The sequence below is a fragment of the Protopterus annectens genome, chromosome 10.part0 (assembly GCF_019279795.1).
Source record: "Protopterus annectens isolate FY-2018-M chromosome 10.part0, PAN1.0, whole genome shotgun sequence".
NCBI lineage: Eukaryota > Metazoa > Chordata > Ceratodontiformes > Protopteridae > Protopterus > Protopterus annectens.
The window spans coordinates 421787318-421803885 of record NC_056744.1 but is presented as its reverse complement, the minus strand read 5'-3'; the positions used below and the strand labels follow the sequence as shown (position 1 = coordinate 421803885).

The 16568-nt window shown below is 42.4% G+C and overlaps 1 protein-coding gene across 1 annotated transcript in view; it reads left to right on the top strand.

Moving 5' to 3' along the window:
- The window catches only part of GLRX2 (glutaredoxin 2), a 161126-nt gene that overhangs the window by 120473 nt on the left and 24085 nt on the right, over window positions 1-16568 (top strand). The window lies entirely within an intron of this gene.

Below are 16568 nucleotides of genomic sequence, written 5' to 3'. Positions count from 1 at the left end.
TGAGTTACTGGACAAAGGTTTGTCCTTCTCTTCTATTAAGATTCATGCTGCAGCAATTTCTGCTCACTATGACTGTGACCCACCATTGTTTTCTCATCCTTTGTTTAAGCAATTCCTTAGAGGGGCAAAGAATATAAGACCCCCACGGAGAGCTCCTACTCCTGCTTGGGATCTCAATTTTGTGTTGGAGAAACTCACTCTACAACCTTTTGAGCCTGCAGCTACTGCTGAGTTGAAATATTTATCATGGAAGACTGCTTTTTTTGTTAGCCATTACCTCTGCGAGAAGGGTTTCTGAATTACAGGCCCTTATGGCAGTTGAGCCTTTCTTAATTTTCCATAAGGATAGGGTATCTTTGCATACTAATCCTTCCTTTATGCCTAAAGTGGTTTCTAGTGTGGCTTTAAACCAAACTATTCATTTGCCTACCTTTTATGCAAACCCCCAAAATAAAGGGGAAAAGATTTTGCACACTTTGGATATACACAGGCAGTTGCAATATTATTTGAGCAGAACTAAAGGGTTCAGGCAGTCTCAGCAGTTATTTGTTTCTTTTGCTTTGAGTTCTCAGGGCAAGCCTGTGTCAAAACAAACTATTTCTAAGTGGATTGGGTTGTGTATTGCTTTCTGTTATTCCCATCATGGTAAGGAGATTCCAGCTGGGATTAGGCCTCATTCCACTAGGGCTACTGCCACTTCTACAGCCTTTCTAAGGGGGGTAGCAACTAAGGATATTTTGGAAGCTGCTACTTGGAGTTCAGTGCATACTTTCTCTAAGCATTATCACCTTCCACTTTACTCTAAATCGAGGGCTGGTTTTGCCACTGCAATTTTACAGGGCATTTTGGCAGCTCCTACTGCTTTATAGTTGTGCCATCCTCCCTTTTCTCTGCTTTGGGATTCTACCCAAGTGTAAGGACTGCAGCAATGTGAGATGAAGAACATAGTACAGTTTTGTACCTACCATAAATGTAGATGTTCGAAGATCCACATTGCTGCAGTCCAATTTACCCTCCCTCCTTCCCCTCTGTAGTTAGAGGCGGTTGTGTGGTGTGGGTTGTACATATTGTAAATATTGTATATATTGTACATATAGTTAGTACACGGGTGTTTGGTTGTTTTTTGTTGTCTTTTGGTTTTGACCTTTCTGTTTAGGGTCTTCTGACATCTGGGGCAAGAAAAGACTGAGGATATGATGTCGGTCATGCGCATATGTACCCTGACGTCCTGATGTCAGTCTTATGCGCCTTGAACGACGTCAGCCTAATACTTTGCTATTCGGGCCGATCGAGGACAGCGGACTACCCAAGTATAAGGACTGCAGCAATGTGGATCTTCGAACATCTACATTTATGGTAGGTACAAAACTGTACTTTCCATAGTGCAAATAATATTTACTCTAAATTTTGGTGGGGCAAACTTTTCAGCACATGCCATGTTGGAGAATGCCCCCTTCATCCTAGCAGTCATATACCCTGACTCTGCAGTCACAAAGCCTCAGAGAATTGTTTATTTATTTGTGTTCTTTTTGTTGTTGACCATGTAGATCCAACTAAGATGGTTTTCTGGGCAGAACCAGGGGGATACACATACAGACGTTTGGGAGGTTTGCCCAGCATACCATATACGTTTCCTTGCTTCTTTGGTATATTGGTATAATCTTTAACAGCCACGTGAGTTATAACCTGCAGAGGCAGATGGGACCTAGATTTAATATGTATATCTGATAGAACAGAAACTGTTATTTTTTTGTTGGAACATAGATAATGATTTTTCTGTGCAATGTTACAACTACAAAGTAATATCTCTTGCTGCACTGCAAGGTATATCGTATTGTTCGTCTGTGTTTCATGGTATGACAGATAGATACACATCATATACTGGTGTTCATAGAAATCCAAGTTTGGCAACTTTGTGGTGTGACATACCAAATTACAGTGAGGAATTTTCAAATTTTAGAACAAAACAGTATGTATGTCAACAGCTTACTATTAAATTAGTATGCAGTTGCCTTTCTTTCCTTGCCAGACAGTGATAGAGCATGTGTAAGCCAAACCGTCAGTTGCTTCTTGTTGTCAGTACCTTCTGTCAATCTCTCATCATCGGGTTTTGATCAGCAAGAGGCGCAGATGTACTGTGAGCAGTTGAGGTGTTTTTTTTTCTCCAAAGTTTTTAATAATAATAAGACAGCAGATAATTGCATATTTGGGACAATTCCATTATACACTGCTAACAGCAATATAGGATCAGTTTTATAAACAGCAACTTGAGGATTACCTGGGGATTACTTTGTTCTAAGTCCATCTTCATGGCACAGCGGGATGGACCTCTGACTGTGATCCTGAGGACCTGCGTGCTGGAGAAGGTAGGTGGAGGAGGTGTTTTGAGTGGCCTACATTGCTTTGGCCATCATACATGGAGAAATGGGGGAGATGCAAATGTTCAGGCACACATTCACAGTTAACCACTGTTGAAGACTGGAAATGCATGGGGTGTGTTATCTACAGATTTACAACACTATAATTGAGTTGCACACATGGGCATAGACAGCATAACACAACCCCCTTGGGCAGTAGGTAGGCACACAAGAGAAATGTTAGGCCTTAAAGGAAAAGCACTCTCTCATCAGCCATACTGAAGCACTAGGATCCCTTGATCACCTCATTTGCCCTGAACATGGATGGAGCTAGTCCAAAGCAGGCTAGGTGAGTTTGGTATACCTAATAAACAAGGAGAACCACTTGGAGTAGCTAATGTTTTAATCTCTGTCTCTAGTGTCCTATCAGTATTTATTTAAAGAAAAGGAAAAAAATAGGGAGAGAGAAAAATCTATTTCAGCTGTGGAAAAGCCAAACATTTCCCCCAAAAAATCTTGATTTGCTCTGCAGCTGGAATATATTTTTTACTCTTGTGTTCTTTTTTTTTTAAATTAACATTGACAAGGACACTGGACAGTCATCAAAACATGTGGCTAGTATTGGTAATGTCCACTACTTACAGCAACATTGTTTTTTATAATAAAAGTCAGAATCATGGCAGCAGGTGGGTTTTGCTGCTGATGTAAAAAAAAATAATTGTATAGAAAACAAAAAATCCATTCAGTACTGTGTGTGTGTAGATACTCATACATATGCATGTACACACTGATTTTTATATATTTGAGGTATATACTGCTTGAAAGTCCAACAGTTTTAAGTGCACAGTTTTATTACAAAATTAAGAGACGGCAGTGGTGTGCGTTATCTTTATCACAAAAACCATACCAAATAAGCAATTTTCCAAACTGATGATAAAAGAAGACAAACACACCACCTTTCTGGGTCACAATACCAGCTAAAGTCTAAGCCTCCACGAAAATAAGGGCAACAGTTACTTTCCATTAACAGTCCAATAGCTCTCCTTCTTAAACTAATGTGGATTCTTCCATTGTAAGAAGACATTGAGGTCTTCTCAGATATAATCCTCAGCAACTGCTGTCCGGATACACAGTCCCCCCTCCACAACAGGCCAGTGTCCATCTGCATTCTTAGGGTTATAGCCCTCTCATTGTTGGTCAGCTTGCTGCTATCCTGCCATTATCACATGCTTTAAGCAACTGTTGTATTTACATTTATTTATTTAACATTTGTTCAGTGGTGGGTGAACTGGTCTAAGGACCCTTTTCAGTCACGACATGGATCAGAAAGGCCGGACAATGCAACTAAACATATAAAAGAATACAGAACTATTTACACAGTAATTTACATTGGCATAAGAGATGATTTAGCGTTATGCCAGTAGTTTTGCAGTACATAACTGTCCCATAACGTATAGGTGCCTTCTAGCTCACAGCTCTGAAGCACTTACAGGCATGCTATTTTATCAGATAAAATTTCAGTTATAGTGTGACGCTAGTAAGTTTGTTGACTTATCTTATTTTTGCTGGGAGTTTGTTCTACTAGAAGGTGCATTTTTAGGGAAGGCTTTCTCAGTAGTCACTGATTTGTAAGGGGGTCCGGCTAAATGTGTGCCATCTGTATTCTGAGACTATAATTGCACTCTTTACTAAAGAGTCTGTTCTTTAATAGTGGGCATTACCTAAAGTTAAGATCTTGTAAGTAAGCCGTTAATCAGTACCTCATTTTCTTGCTGAAACTGTAAGTTATTTACCATTCTTTATTGTAATGCAGTGGTGTTCTTTATTGCTTCCTAGGTTGATGAAACACAGTATTTTACTCTTGTTGGTTTGTGATAATATGGTATTAGCAGCTGACTTTGCAATAAGAGGTAGTCCGTACTCGATCCTAGGAAAGAGCGCATTGATGACAATGGAGGGCCTGGTTTCTGGAGTGAGGAGACTGGATATTGCATATGCTGCCTTAAGTTGTCCTAGTACTTAACCTGGGTCTCTATATGAACAGTAAAATAGAGAGAAGGATCTAACACAGTTACTAAGTGTCTTTGAGAGGTAGTTATAGGCAAAATGTTGAAAGAGGGATCAGTGATAACAGGGATAGAGCACATTTAATCTTTTGAGTTGCAGCATACAGCATCACAGTATTGTTGCTGGTATTTCCAACAAGTTTGGTAGATAACTGGATGTTCATCGTGTTTCACTGTTGCAGTCATTACACTTGGGTTATCCTGCTGGCAGGCGACCCGCAGTCGGCCCGAGTTCCAAAGTCTTGGTACAGCGTCGGTTGCTGTCGCCTCTTCCCTGACGTCAGTGCGCCAGGGGTATAAAAGTTGCAACCGACGCCATTTTCTTCAGTCTTTCTTGCCGTGCGGTGCCCGAAGAAAAAGCAGTTCGCAAGTGCCAATCGGCCGACTCCTGAGATTTTCAAAATTGAATTTCAGAACCGAAGTCTTCAATAAAGCTAAGTACCCTATTGGGGAAACTTTTTCTTGCTCCAGACCGATGTCAGTAAAAGTTAATAATTGTATTTCTTGTGGGAAGCAAATACCTCATAAGGAATTTCACTCTTACTGCATTCCTTGCCTAGGCCCTGACCACAACGTTACTAGCTGTCGGTTTTGTGCTAGATTCAATAAACGCACTATTAAACGTCGGTTTGATTTTGCTTTACATTATTTTGGACGAAGATTTAATTATATAATGCCGTCGGAACAACCGATGACTGGAATGTATAAAAAATACAAAGACAGGCATCCGAGGTCCAAATCCGATGACGAAGCCTCTTCTAGGCCAGTCGCCGGTTCTCAGTGAGGTGCTTTCGCAGCCCCTGACACCCGCTACCTCAGAGCCACAGGCCATAACTGACAGCCACATGGAGACACTGAGGCCTGTGGAAACTCAAGGTATTGGGTCTATGGAAACTATACCCTCAGATGGGTCCGGAGCCGCTGAGCAGGCACCGGCTTCTGAGGGTGTTTTCAGACCTTCACAGCTTACAATTAAAGCTACTACAGCAGCAAAGGCAAAGTCAAAAACACCGTTAAAGACAAGGAAACAAGTGCAGCATTCTCCAGAGCAGTCATCCATGCCAAAGAAACAGATGCTTAAAATGGCCAAAGACCTTATTACTTTAATCAGGGGCTCCCATCCCCCTTCCTGACAAAAGGCCTAGGCAAGACACTGATTATGATTCCTCTGATCAGGTTTCCATTTCCTCTGATTCTTCTTCTGACCAGGACTATTCTCTCCCTCCCTATGAGGACTCTGATGCTGAAGAGTCCATTCCTTCAGCCTCACCGCCTGAGGATTACGCTTTTGGGGAAACCCTGCACACCATGAGGGAGCATTTCCATTGGGAGAGCCAGGATTACTCAGAATCCAAGAAAAGGCTTAGAGATTTCCTTTGATTGCCTCAGCACAGGCCCCTGGCTATCCCCCCTGTGCTTGATATTGTAGATTATGTTTTTTTCTGAATCCAGTCTATCTTCAGATTCTTTACCCCCTGCACCAGTAAAGCCAGACAGGTACTACAGGGTCCCTGACTCTCACAAATTTCTTTACAAAAACCCCACTGCAGACCCAGAAACAATTTCTCAGGGTCCTAAAGGGGTTAAAGCTTCCACTGCCAAAAATGCTGTCCCCTCAGATAGGGATTCCAGAGCTCTGGACAGATGGGGGAAAAAGTTTACACTTCTGCTACTTTAGCTAGAAGAACTTTAAACTGTCAGTTTCACATGCTTAAATATCAACAGTATCTCATGTCATTGTTAAAGCAGAAAATGGTTACAAATATAGAAAGTCCTGACAGTAAAGAAATGCAGGATTTATTGCATGCAGTTGAACAAGTGGGAAAGCATACTCTGCAATGTGGTTTTGATTCATTAGAGGCTTCTTGCAGAGCCGCAGTTACAGGCTCAGTTATTCGAAGACATGCTTGGTTGAAAGAACAAAGTTTACCTGACCATGTTGAAGTAAAATTATTGGATGCTCCGCTACAGCATGATACTTTGGTGTTAAGGCAGAAGAGGTGTTAAAGAAAATGGAGGATAAAGCAAAGTCAATGCAAACTGTGAAAGATTTCTTACAGGTTCAACCACCTAGATTTAGCAGAAACTGGCCTTCAAAAAATTGGTCCTTTCCAGTGTCAGTGTCGGTGTCAAAGAGGCAGATCTCAGCCCCAAGGCTCCTACAGACCTAAACAATGGGATGCTTCAGCCCCCAAAGGAGGAGAAGACAAATCACAACCTTATAGGAAACCGTCACAATGACATGACTTCCCTCTGCAAATGCCAAGCTCTTACCAGTTGACAGCACCCCTACAGGGAAAGCTATCACTTTTCTCAAAAAATTGGCACATGATCACCCAAGACCAATGGGTGCTGAATATAGTTTCTCAGTGGTAGAGGTTCCACTTCCAAAACCAAAAGGGCAGAGGCACAAAAACAGATTGCTGCCCTTATGGATATGGGAGCTATTCATAAAGTTCCACAAGAAGAACAGGGCCAAGGATTTTACTCACGACTTTTCTTAGTACCCAGAAAATGCAAAGCCTGGCGACCAATACTGGACCTGTCAATCCTAAATACTTTCCTGGATGTTCCAAAATTCAAAATGTTAACACTACAACAACTTCTGCCCATGCTGGGCAAGGAGGCTTGGCTAGTTACTTTGGATCTCAAGGAGGCATACCTGCACGTTCCAATCAGACAATTGTGCAGAAGATACCTCAGATTTATAGCAGGCTCAATGCATTACCAGTTCTCTGCACTGTGGCTTATCTACTGCACCCAGGGTCTTCACAAAATGCCTGGCACCAGTAATTGCATTTTGCAGACAAAAAGGAATTCAAATATATTCCTACTTGGACGACTGCCTTTTACAAGCAGAGAGCAAGGACATTCTTCTAAATCACCTGGCATTTGTAAAAAGATTGCTAATTTGCCTAGGGTACACAGTAAACGAAAAGAAATCAAAACTAGTGCCCTCTCAAGAGATAATATTCCTTGGTGCAAGCTTAAATACAACTGCCCAGATGGCTTATCTCACGCCAGACAAACAAAGGCAACTGACTCATTACTTTCATATGATGGCACCAAAGACCCAGCTCTCTGCAAGAAAAATTCTGCAGGCCCTGGGTTTCATGGCATCTTGCATTCTACTAATTCCATATGCAAAACTGCATATGAGGAAACTACAGTGGTATCTAAAAAGTGTTTGGACTCAGCATTGTCACAGCCTAGAGACAATCATAACCTTGATTCCCTGCCTACAACAGGAGTTTCGATGGTGGTCCCAGGCCTGTCACCACAACAAGGGACAGCCTTTCACCTTACCTACAGCCAGGCAGACAGTAACAACGGATGCATTGGATTATGCCTGGGGAGCACATATGGCAGGAAAATGTATTCAGGGCACATGGCCCAAGGAACAAATGCATCTTCACATCAATCAAAAAGAGATGCTAACTGTACAGAATGCCCTGACAGCCTTCAAGGACCCAATACATCCAGGACAACCATTAATAAAGATGGACAATACCACAGTTATGTGGTACATAAACAAGCAAGGGGGCACACATTCCTACCCCCTATGCAGACAATCCATGACTTTGTGGAACACAGCACTGACCTACCAGGTACATCTGCAAGCACAATTCCTGCCAGGAACAAAAAATACACTGGCAGACGAACTAAGCAGAAATCTCATGGATACTCACGAATGGAAGCTAAATCCACAAGTGTTCAACATGATAACAAGGGAATGGGGGTGCCCAGACATAGATCTTTTTGCTTCCCCTCACAATTGCCAAATACAGAAATTTTGCACAAGGACTTCTTACTCTCAAGCATGGAAAGTGGATGCTCTATCATTCAGCTGGAAAAACCTGACAGTCTATGCCTTCCCTCCGATGCCTCTTCTCACCAAGGTGCTTCTAAAAGTCAGACAAGAGAGGCCAAAAATGATCCTGATTGCACCAGACTGGCCACGCCAGCACTGGTACCCAATCCTAAAGACTTTGTCCCAAGGCCCACCTTGGCCTCTACCTCAAATCCCTCATCTTCTGACACAGCAAAACAATCAGATTCTGCACAGTCAACTCAGAACCTTAAACCTGGCAGCATGGCAGATAATGTAGCCACTCAGACTGCACCTCTCTCTAAAGCTGTTATGGATGTAATTTTGGAAGCCAGGAGACCCAGCACTAGGAAATCTTATGCAGAAAAATGGAAGAGATTCTGTGCTTGGAACCAGGCACAAGGGCTCGACCCACTGGTCCCTAATATACCTCAGATTTTGCAATACCTGACTGAGATGTTGGGCAAAGGCCTATTCTTTTTCATCTATTAAAATCCATGCCTCTGCCATTTCAGCTCATTAAAATACGGATCCTCCTATTTTTTCACATCCTCTACTACGACAGTACCTCAGAGGGGCAAAGAATATAAGACCCCCTAGGAGAGCACCAGTACCTACTTGGGACCTCAATTTTGTTTTAGAAAAACTAACACTGCCTCCATTTGAACCAGCCAGCACAGCTGATCTAAAATTCTTGTCATGGAAAACTGCTCTGCTCCTAGCAATAACTTCAGCAAGAAGAGTCTCAGAGTTACAGGCATTGATGGCTGTGGAACCTTTCCTCATGTTTCATCAAGACAGGGTTTCTCTTAGGACGAACCCAACATTCATGCCAAAAGTGGTCTACAATGTGGCCTTAAACCAAACCATTCATTTGCCTACTTTCTACCCAAATCCCCAGAATAAAGGGGAAAGACTTCTGCACGCTTTGGATATACACAGGCAGCTACGATTTTACTTGGACAAAACAAAAGCTTTCAGAAAAACTGAGCAACTGTTTGTAGCATATGCTGCAGGATCACAAGGAAAACCTATTACAAAGCAGACAATCTCCAAATGGATAGGACACTGCATCCGCTTCTGTTATGCACAACATGGCAAATCTGTGCCTAAGGGCATTAGGCCTCATTCTACCAGAGCAGCAGCCACTTCAGCAGCTTTCCTCAGAGGGGTACCAACCAAAGACATATTAGAAGCTGCAACCTGCAGCTCAGTGCACACTTTTACCAAGCACTACCACCTACCTCTCTACTCCAAATCCAGAGCAGGCTTTGCCACTGCAGTTCTGCAGGGTTTGTTAGCCTCGCCAAATCCAATCTAGACCCAGCCACCCAACCTCAGCTTTGGGATTCTACCCAAGTGTAATGACTGCAACAGTGAAACACGATGAACATAGTACAGTTGTGTACCTACCATAAATGTAGATGTTAGAGTGTATTCACTGTTGCAGTCCAGGTTACCCACCCACCATCCCCCTCTTTGCTGGGACTATTCTGTACTTCTCAGCTCTATACAACCTATGTGGTGTATTTGCTTGAAGATGAAGGAAATGTTTATAGTAATATATGCATGGTTGTTTGGCATATTTTTATCTTTTCAGCCTTCATATCTGGAGGCACCTGACATCTGGGGCAAGAAAAACTGAAGAAAATGGCGTTGGTTGTAACTTTTATACCCCTGGCGCACTGACGTCAGGGAAGAGGCGACAGCAACCGACGCCGGACCAAGACTTTGGAACTCGGGCCGACTGCGGGTCACCTGCCAGCAGGATAACCCAAGTGTAATGACTGCAACAGTGAATACACTCTAACATCTACATTTATGGTAGGTACACAACTGTACTTTCCAGAGTACTTCAAAATCAAACTGCAGCTCTGTAGAGATTTAATGGGTTGATTTCCCATGCATAGTGAACACTACATCATCTGCATACATTATGCAGTCAAGTGTAGAGAGGTCCCAAGCAAGATTGTTAATAAATATTTGTAATAAATAAATACTGAGAATATAATTGGTCCAACAACTAACCGTTGTAGGACTCCACATGAAATTTGTTCCATTTACTGAGTTATCGTGAGCTCCATATATAGTGTAGGATTGATTGAATAGGCAACTGTGGTACGATTGTACAAACTCTGGAGAGAGACCACAGTTAAGTAAATACTCATGACTAATTGTTTTGAAGGCTCTTTTGAGATCAAGAAATACCGCACCAGTCAAAAACAGTGTTGCTTTAAATTTGGTATATCAGATACTTGGAAAGATATTCTAGCGTCTGTTTGTAAAAAATTTTTTTTTCATGCATCTCTGCTAGTCGGCAAATGTTGGCAAAATGGTCTGCTTCTCCTTATGTTTTAGGAAGAGGTATAAATAGTGCATGTTTAAATCTTTAACAGTTTTTGTAGTAAGGGCCAAATTAAATATAAATGCAAGAGGTTTATGGAGAATAGGGCTACCTACTCTGAAGATTTTGGGGTATAAAGAGTAGAATAAGGGTTTGTAATCATAGTGGATCTTTTCTAAAGGTTCTTGCACTCCTTTCTTGGCAATAGCTTTGACACAGAAGGAGTAAATATTGTATTAGTTTGTGAATGGGGTACAGAAGGAGTTGCTAGTGGAGTAAGAGTGAAGTGTAAACCATTGTGAGATGGGGGGACTGGATATACAGTGGATATAAAAAGTTTACACACCCCTGTTTAAATGCCAGGTTTTTGTGATATAAAAAAACAAGACCACAATAAATCATTTCAAAACTTTTCAAACCTTTAATGTGACCATTAACCTGAACAATTCAATTGAAAAACAAACAAATCTGTTCATAGGTAGATAGTAGGCTATCGGCCCAAGGGCCTAAGTAAGCCTAGCCAACAAGATTCCCTGGCTTACGCCACCCAAGAAAGTTCTTTTCCTGTGTCCCTGTCGAGCAGAGCCACAGAAGTGATCCCCGGGGTGTATTTCCTATTTCCCATCCACTCATCAAGATTTTTCTTGGAGTGATAATGAGGAACTTTGCTTAACACAGATGGGTAGCTTGTTCCAGAGTATGGGAAGTCTCTGGGACAGGAATCTATCCCTCCAGCATGTCCTGTTTATTGTGGTGACAAGGTTTAGGCCCCTAGAGCATGTAGCTCAGAGGGATTGGGATTTCATTAGGTGTAGTATTCCAACAGCTCTGGGTGTGACATAGCTTTATATGTTAAGCAGAGATCACCTCGGAGCAGGCGATATGCTACGGAGTAAAGCTGGAGTTTTTTGAGATGGTCAGTGTAGGGCATCTGTTTGAGGCCAGTAATCCTCTTTGTGAGGTACTTCTGTGGCCTTTCCAGGTGCTGCAGATGTCTTGTGAGGTACATTCCAAAAGGGGCATTGTACTTTATAATGGGTCTAATGAGTGTCGAGTAGAGGGGAACAATGACCTCTTTTTTCTTGGATGAAAACCCTTTTGTGATGAGGTGTGCCACATACAAGGGTTTCCTGACTCCTGTGGTGATGTGATTATCAAAGGAGAGACTGCTGTCCACCTGGGTCCCAAGGTCTCTTATCAGACATTCGGCGTCAAGTAGGCTGCTGCCTATGTGGTAGTTCATGGGTACAGAGTTTTTACCAAAGGGGATGACGATGCACTTTTTGGCAGTGAGCTTGAGGCCATGGCATCTTTCTCAGTGAGGTCCTTCTGTAGGATGTCAACATCATTTTAGGGACTCTACTATATCTCCTAGTTTGCAGTCATCTGTGAACTTCGTTAGCCGAAAGCCTTCTGTGTTAGCCTGTACTTCAGAGAAGTAGATACCAAACAGGAGAGGTCCCAGGACTGAACCACTTGTCACTGGTTTGAAGTCAGATTTGGAGTCTGCAACTTTTACAGTGTGGGTTCTGTCAGTTGACAACCCATCTTGTGACATAGGAGTTTAGCTGTAATTCCAGATTGGGGGATGGTGTTGAAAGCCTTGGCGAGGTCAAGAGAGACTGTGTGAACCACCTTACCCTCATCTACAGCTTTGGTGACTGCCTCAAAGAAGTCGATCAGGTTCATGAGGCATGATCTGCCTTTCACAAACCCGAACTGGGTGGGGTCCAGAGTTTGGAGGTTACCAATGTCTTTGTTTATGAGTTACATGATGATACGTTCCATGGCCTTACAGCCCAGGCTCATCAGGCTAATAGGGCGATAGTTCCCGGGATCAGTGGTGGCTCCCCATTTGTGGAGTGGGATAACTGTTGCTGTGCACCATTCAGTGGGCACAAAGCCTGACATGAGGCTATGATTGAACATGGTGCTTAGGTAGGGAGCCAGTTCATTCTGAAGTTCATGCAAAATGCAGCCTGGGATGTTGTCTGGTCCCATGGATGCTGTGTTTTTGGCTTTAGAGAGTGTAGCTTTTACCTGCATAGTTGTGTTGGGGGAAAGAACATAAAAAAACTGACAATAAGCTGGTTGCATAAGTGTGCACACCCTTAAATTAATACTTTGTTGAAGCACCATTTGATTTAATTACAGCATTCAGTCTTCGTGGGTACACACCTGCCATCAATTAAAGAGACTCTGATTAATCCCAAATAAAGTTCAGCTGTCCTAGTAGGATTTTCCTGGCATTTACTTAGTTGCCTGCTACAGCAAAAGCCATGGTTCGCAGAGAGCTTACAAAGCATCAAACGGATCTCATTGTTGAAAGGTATCAAGTCAGGAGAAGGTTACAAAAAAATTTCCACAGCATTGGATATACCATGGAACACAGAAGACAGTCATCAAAAAGTGGAGAAAATATGGGACAACAGTGACGTTGCAAAGAACTGGATGTCCCTCCAAAATTGATAAAAAGACAAGACGAAAACTGGTCAGGGAAGCTGCCAAGAGACCTACAGCAACACTGAAGGAGCTGCAGGAATTTCCGGCAAGTACTGGTTGTGTGATGCATGTGACTACATGTGACAACAATCTCCCATATTCTCCATATGCCTGGAGTATGGGGTAGGGTTGCAAGACGGAAGCCTTTTCTTTCACAGAAAAATATCCAGGCCCAGCTAAAATTTGCAAAACAATACATCAAGTCTCCCAAAAGCATGTGGGAAAATGTGTTATGATCTGATGAGACCAAGGTTGAACTTTTTGGCCACAGTTCCAAAAGGTACGTTTGGCGCAGAACAACACTTTGCATCACCAAAAGATCACCATCCCCACGGTGAAGCATGGTGGTGGCAGTATCATGCTTTGGGGGTTGCTTTTCTTCAGCTGGAACTGGGGCTTTAATCAAGGTGGAGTGAATTATGAACAGTTCCAAATACCAGTCACTTGTGGCCTAAAATCTTTAGGCGTCTGCTAGAAAGCTGAAGATGAAGAGGAATTTCACCTTTCAGCATGGCAATGACTCCAAGCATACATCCAAATCAACAAAAGAATGGCTTCACCAGAAGACAAAGTTTTGGAATGGCCCAGCCAGACCCCAGACCTAAATCCAATAGAAAATCTGTGGGGTGACCTGAAGAGGGCTGTGCACAACAGATGCCCTTGCAATCTGACAGATTTGGAGCACTTTTGCAAGGAAGAGTGGGCAAATATTGCCAAGTCAAGATGTGCCATGCTGATAGACTCCTACCCAAGAAGACTGAATGCTGTAATTAAATCAAAAGGTGCTTCAACAAAGTATTAGTTTGAGTGTGCACACTTATACAACAAGCTTATTGTATGTTTTTTTTATTTTGTATATTTTTCCCCTAACAGATTTGTTTGTTTTTCAATTGAATTGTACAAGTTATAGGTCACATTAAAGGTGGGAAAAGTTTTGAAATGATTTATTATGGTCTTATTTTTTATATATCACAAACACCTGGCATTTTTACAGGGGTGTGTAAACTTTTTATATCCACTGTATTTCTAGCAATACTGTTAATCATAACTAAGGGGAGTTTGGATGTGGACGTTCGTTTGGAAAATATGTTTTTGTTAAGCATCTGTTGGGTTGTTTGTTTCTGATAACTTGTTGCAGTTAAACTGTTTTTTTCTAGAGGCTCCTTTAGCTGTTTAAAACTTTCATTTAAAGGCTCACTGCTGCTTTTCAGCTGTGAGAAACATTTCTGCAGTTTGTTTCCCACCCTCCCTCCCTCCCTGTTGGTATAGTGTTTTTATAGTTGGTGGCTTTGCAGTTGCCCGTCCCTAGTGTAAATGTGATCTGGGACCCTCCTCCCAGTCTAGTGTCATTACCTCATTCTACCCAGTACAGGGAGAACATTTGAGAAGGCCAATCAGCTTAGTTTCTGCTACTCCTTTCTCTCTTTCCACTTAATTTTTTTTTATCTGCTTTTACTGTATTTGTGTTTCTTCCTACTTTATTTTGCTTTTGCGTCATCTTAAAAGTACTCAATTGTATTTATTACTGCTTGGTGTAACTCATTCTAAGCCTTTTAGTGTAAGCACTTGGGCTTCAGACCAGTTGTTTTACATTAAGAAGGTTTGTGGTCTGCACTGTAGTGGCAGAACAGGTAGCTTACATCCTTCTAAGTTGGGAACTGCTGATTGAGGGCTCAGTGTCTGTTATTCTAAAAGTGTATTAATTCTGGTTTAAGCACTTGGGCTTCAGGCCAGTTATTTTACATTAAGAGGGTTTGCGGTCTGCACTCTTGTGGGAGGAGAGGCTGGACTCTGCCCTTCTGAGCTGGGAATTTCTGGTTAAAGGCTTATAGTGCCTGCATATTTGAACTGCTTCTTACTGAAATTGGTACACCTTGTTTGCTGTAGCATAGACTAGATCCAGGCCTGCTGAATCTAGCTTTGTTTGTATAACTTGAGCACTAATCCAGGCATTCTTTAAAGTATTCAATTGTATTTATTACTGCTTGGTAGTAACTTGATTAAAGTGTAGCTATCATTCTAAGTCTTTTGGATTAAGCACTTGGGCTTCAGACCAGTTGTTTTACATTAGGAAGGTTTGTGGCCTGCACTGTGGTGGCAGAACAGGTAGCTTACATCCTTCTAAGTTGGGAACTGCTGATTGAGGGCTCAGTGTCTGTTATTCTAAAAGTGTATTAGTTCTGGTTTAAGCACTTGGGCTTCAGGCCAGTTATTTTACATTTAAAAAGGTTCGTGGTCTGCACTCTTGTGGGAGGAGAGGCTGGACTCTGCCCTTCTGAGCTGGGAATTTCTGGTTAAAGGCTTATAGTGCCTGCATATTTGAACTGTTTCTTACTGAAATTGGTACACCTTGTTTGCTGTAGCATAGACTATGCAGGTTTTTAACAAGCCTTAACTGAAAATACCACATGCACTACTGAAAAAACAGTCAACTTCCAGGTAGGTATTGCTCAATGCAACACAAACAAATTACTTTAAAAAGTGCAGATAAAAGTTACTTGGCTACACTTATGCGTCCAAGTTGATATCATGCAGGTCTTAACCGGCCAAAGCTCACAGTTTAAACAGAAGAAAAAGGCAATGTTACAACTGGCTCATGTACACAGACAACCCTCTCCTCCTCCCAACAAATTCCAACACATGTGAGAGATGCAACCATATAGCCAAACTGGAGGCTAAGCTCTCTCAACTCAGTACTGGCGTAACCAGTCAGGAGGAGAAGGAAACCACACTTACTACAATTCCAGTCTCACATAGACCTACCATGACAGCAAACCAAACACATAAACACACAAAAACATACTCGTAGGCTCTAAATAAAAATCTGCCTAAGCAGCAGAGACCTCCAAAGCAGACACCCAAGCAACCGCTACCCCAAAACAAAACACGTGCAACACATAGCTCACAAAGCCAGTGTGCCGAACAGTCACAGCCCTTAAGGCTAAACAACACACCTGATACACTTGTAAAAGGTGACTCTATTGTCAGGCACACTGACGTCCCGCTCACCAGGCTGAACAAGGAGAAGGTCACGGTGAGCTGCCTGTCGGGCGCTAGGATCCGCCACATAACACAAGCACTCAGGTCACTCCAAGGCAAGTATAAATATGACTCAGTCATTGTCCATGCTGGGTGAATGACCTGAGACGTACCTCCCTGGACTACATGAAGAGAGACATAGAGGAGCTCTCTGAGCATGTAGCCCAGGCCGGTATGACCCTGACCTTGAGTAGCATCTTACCCTCACCAAGAATGATGCCACAATATGAAGACAAGATGATCAATTACAACAATTGGCTTAAGTATTGGTGTCATTCAAAGGGGATCCAATGCCTGTCAGCCTGGGATGACATGCTCGACAAGCCACGATGCTTTGCTATGGACAGCTTGCACCTCTCACCCCTGGGCTTTCAGATATTGGCAAAGGCTCTTGCTACCCCCATAGTGCCTTTTTTAGGCAAGGCTCAAAA